The following is a 4,656-nucleotide window of genomic DNA, read 5'->3' on the forward strand; positions in this document are numbered from 1 at the left end:
CGCGAGGGGTACTCGAGTAAATGCGTCGCATAGGGGGTGGGTGTATTGCGTTAACGTTTAGTGTTTGGGGAGTTGGTGGTAGTGAATGCGTTGTATCAGCAGCTTCTTGACGTAGTTTGAATGAGTCGAGGATATAAGGCGCGTTCGTAGCCTTTGATTCTGTGTCGGCTTTGTGGCGCAGTGGGAAGAGCACCATGTACCTTGCGTTCCGCCCGCAGGGTCGTGGGATCGAAACCAGGCGCCGATAGCTATTTTTTTTATATAGTGTAGGGGGAGGGGTGCGGACCTGCGCCTCGCCGGCTGGCTGCGGACAACGCCGAGGGACGACGGGTAACAGTGCGAGTTAAAGAAATGCTCTGCATTTAAACTTCGCGCGCTGCACATGTGCTGCAAGCGTGATGCGGGAGAGGAGGAGTGGGGGAGAGGGCGCACCTGCGCGCTGAGCTGTTGCGGACGGACGGCGGACGTTACATGTGAGTTAAAGAAATGCTCTGCATTTAAAAGCACGTGCCGAAGCGGCGGCCGCCCCGGCGTACTCCCCCGGAGGGGAGAGTGCAGCGCCACCCGGCGATCGTGAGGGCGCGTGTCATTAGAAAATGGTACGAGGAGGCGCAGGCTGCACCTAAGTTCGCGGCGGAAGTATATTATCTCTATTGGCGGTGAGATGTTTGAGTGGCGCCCCCTGGATCTGACGTCAGCTTAGGGACCCGCTCCGCTGTCGTCTGCTACATTCGCGCCGCTGCTACACCCGCACCGTGGTCGGCCGGTTGTGACTGGCAGCAGTGTCTTTGCTAGAAATCGCCCGCTTTGATGCTTTGGTGCTTTAAACAGCGTGTTTTCAATGAGATTCTGACAGCTCTGAATAATTTCAAGCTTTATCCCGCACAAGTTTACAACACAAGAGGAGAGAGAGAACGACTTTCAGAGAGCATCGCTCAGACGATCGTGTGTAACTCGTCCTATCTAGCGTATTTGCCAGTTTCAGTGTTTAGAGCTCCTCGATAAGTATTCAAAATGCGTAGGCTTCCCTTAACTATTTCTGAGATGCTCTTATGAAGACTCAACAGTCTAATGCTACGCATCAAGCATCCGGTCGCACAGCAGCAATAAAACGGGTGTTTTCTATTTCTTTCGTTGTTGTTGACTTGTGTTAGATGAAGGTTTTTTTTCTGTGCTCAACGCATTCATTTTTCTGCACCGTCCCAAACGTCCTAAGAGGTTTGGGGGTGTTTGCAAGACTCACAAAGTTCGTGTGGGTATGCAATGCAATGAGATGTGTGCTACGGCGCAGATAACGTTGTCCACAGTACTCGAAGGCGGCTTTTGCGCACCTAATTTCTATCGAACAATCGTTATCGTAACGAACTCAATCTCAACCCGAACAGTTATGACATGAATACGGCGTTGAAAAATTGATATACTTGCTAACGAACGCAATAAATAGTATACATGCCAATTTTCAGTATAACACAATTCGAAACCAATGAACATGTCCAGACAGCTCTTTATTGTTTTCCAACCCCTTCAGTCGCAAATAACAAATCCTGGCCTACTCGGGATGACGTTCGGTGAATTGAAGAATGAATCTTACTCTCTCGTCTTGGACTTAGGAGCCTGCCCACTAACCAGCTCAATTTTACTGTTAAAGTTTTCTCCTCTTCCTGGTCCTCCTCCTATTTAGTGCAGTTTTACTATAACGCCTATGTGAATATTGCGATGATATGGCTGTGGCAAATGTACCGAAATATCCCTCCAAATCTAAACAAACATAGTCTTACTGTATGTTTGCCATACAGGTTACTCGTTTTGCTCAATAAGCCTGCATACTGGTTAGAAGCCTGGTATAAAACCAGCACGCACCTATACACACAGCAGGTTATTTGGAAATCAACCCACATTATTTGTGCCCCATAGTGCATGTCGACACACTTTCATGCCGTGACAACGTAAAGTGACTTGATACAATAGTTTCGAGCGTTATGCAAGGTTGCCAAATCTGTTTTACCTTACATACGATTAGCTGGAATCGTAATGCCTTCTGCCAAAGCCGACAGCCCCGACGGCCTGGAATTTGTTTCGGTCTTCCATTTTCGCTGTTGTGGATTGTCAGCCTCCGGCTGTTACCTTTGCTCGAAAGACTGCTGAATACAGAGGCTGACGCCTAGCTCCGACTCTTCGCGCTCCGCACAGGACCAGCTTCGCAGCAATGCATGGGTGACGCCGGCAATGTTTTTTCCGAAACGGTATCAAAAACTATACTTGAAATCACGCCTTGAGCTAGTTTACGATATTTTAAGTCTTTTGTTACGAAAAAAAGTTGTGCATACGCGAGATCTGCTGCGGACAAGCACAAAATCTGAACCGCGCGCTAAGAAACAGCAGAGAGAGCGAGCCCGAGTGAAGCAGACGACAAATGCGAGAATCCCTAAGCCGACGTCACGGAGGCGCGCTCCGCAGCGCCGCCCGTGGTCGCGCTCACCGCCAATGGCGGCGAAGGCGCGCCGGCGACTGCCGCCGAACAGCGTTGTTTCGTCTTGCGGCGCGACTGCGTGTGAGCTCACTGTGCGCTCTTGGCTGACTATTTTTCGTGTTTCAAGCTGCGCGTGGTAATTGCTACATCAGCAACGCTCGCCTTCGTCTTTGCAGCTTCGCCACAAGCGTCAACTGATTGCGGGCGCCGCCTTCGCTTTCGTCAGCATCCTGATCATCGTCATCGTTGTCGCGTACACGGTCGCCAGCGGCCAGAGCCACAAGCAGCCGCCCAAGCCACCCGAGGAAAACGCGAGCAGCCGGTTGCTCCACTTCGCGCGTCGACTGTATTCGGAATATCGAGTGCCACCGTCATAAGATATGCACTCGCCCCATTCGCGCGGTGCTTTCGAATACACAAAAATGCACGCACCACGATTACTCACAGACTAGGCCTGCATATCTTCCTTAGCGGACTACTTATAAGCGCTGAGTGCATGTCTACGATTGATTGTAAAAAAAAAACTGCGCCCATTTACCTAAACGCCCGCGTTCATAATGTGTTATTTTTAGCGCCAGCAGTCAGTGCTACTATTTCTGCACTCGTGAGATGTGGCGTAGCTGATGTTCGCGGGAAAAAGTTATGACGTCAGATGAACGACAGGGCAGGTTCACAGGCGATTGGCCAAGAATATAGTAGCGGCCTGTCTGCCTGCGCGCGCGTCGCAGCTGACCACTGAACATGTGACTAAGCTGTGTTCGTTGGCGCATTTAAGGTACGTACAGTTCATGATATAGATCCTTCACCAAGAATAGTTTGGTCGGTGTGGAGGGGGAGCGAATCGGGCTCATCAGCCCGGTCTCGTCTACAAGTTGAAGTGGTACGCCTGGCGTTGTTCGCTTGGACATTAATGCTTTCGCATTCCCAAAAGAAGTACTTAAATGCCTTCGGGCTTTTTATATACAGCAGAACCTCGATTATACGACTTTCTTGAGACCGTGAAAAGGCGTCGTATGATGCAGGCGCCGTAAAATCTGAACAACCCTAATTACGCCTATAGATACAGTTTCGCACACAGATTTGCAAGAAATTTCAACGTGAACTGCAAACTAATGCTTTGCAGGGCTGGGAAAACCAAATCTCTATACAAAGTAAATGCAAAAAGAATAGGTGCCAATCACGCTGAATTAAAACAAATCTGATACCTCAGTACACTGCCGAAATTCCGGCCAGCCAGTGCCAACAATGACACACGCTATCACGACAAACACACGTGAAAGCCAAAGCCTGTCAGCGCCACCTCGTTGTTAATTCACTGATGAGTGGGAGAAATTAACACCTGATGCATACTACCTTTGCGACCGCTGCGCAACAAGAGGAGACGCCAGCGAGTGGAGGGTGAAAGCGACTGTGCTGTGGAGCGGGCCGATGTGGGGGGGAGAGAAACGAAAGATGAGACGGAGAAGAAAGCTGTGCCGGAGAGAACCAATTGAGCTGGCTCAATGTACGCGGGACAGGCCCGCGGCACTTCAATTTCGTCTGCCGATCGGTCGCGCGCTTCGCGTGGGTCATCGGATAACGCGAGTCAGTCATGAAATCGCGTCGGATAACCGAGGCTTTAGTGCGCATCACTTTGGCGGCCGCTACTGTGGTTTGATATCGGCGCCGTAACCGAAGACAAAGAAAACGGCGGAGGAAAGGGGGGCGTAAGCGTAAAGGGGGGGGGGGGGGGGGCAGGAGGCTGAGTTCGCACGAGACGCGCATAGCGAAAGTGTGAGGGGGAGGTAGTGAGACATGCTTGACGGTGGAGACGTGCTGCGAGATGACGCCATAGCAGCGCGTGCTGTCGTGCGCCTGACGATGTGCGTTAACTTCCTGAGACGCAGTTCACGCCGCCGACGCAGCGGCCCACCATCGCTGTCGTCAAAGAGAACCCACGAGCACGGCCGCTCCAGATCGAGCGGCCGTGCCACGAGTGAAGGCTTGAACGAGTGAAGCAACCGATGGATGTTCTTCGCGTCCTCCTGGTTGCGTGGCCCATCCGAACCACGTGACATTTGCGCGGGAGGTTCAAACGCGATTTACAACAACATGCTCGGCGGCGGCGACGCGCTGCGAGATAACGGCAGAGTAGTGCGTGCCGCCGTCGTGCGTTCGCTGATCACACGATCACTTCGTGAGACGCA

This window comes from Haemaphysalis longicornis, unplaced genomic scaffold (genome assembly GCF_048455015.1).
Source record: "Haemaphysalis longicornis isolate Haplotype H1 unplaced genomic scaffold, Haemaphysalis longicornis Haplotype H1 scaffold_530, whole genome shotgun sequence".
NCBI lineage: Eukaryota > Metazoa > Arthropoda > Arachnida > Ixodida > Ixodidae > Haemaphysalis > Haemaphysalis longicornis.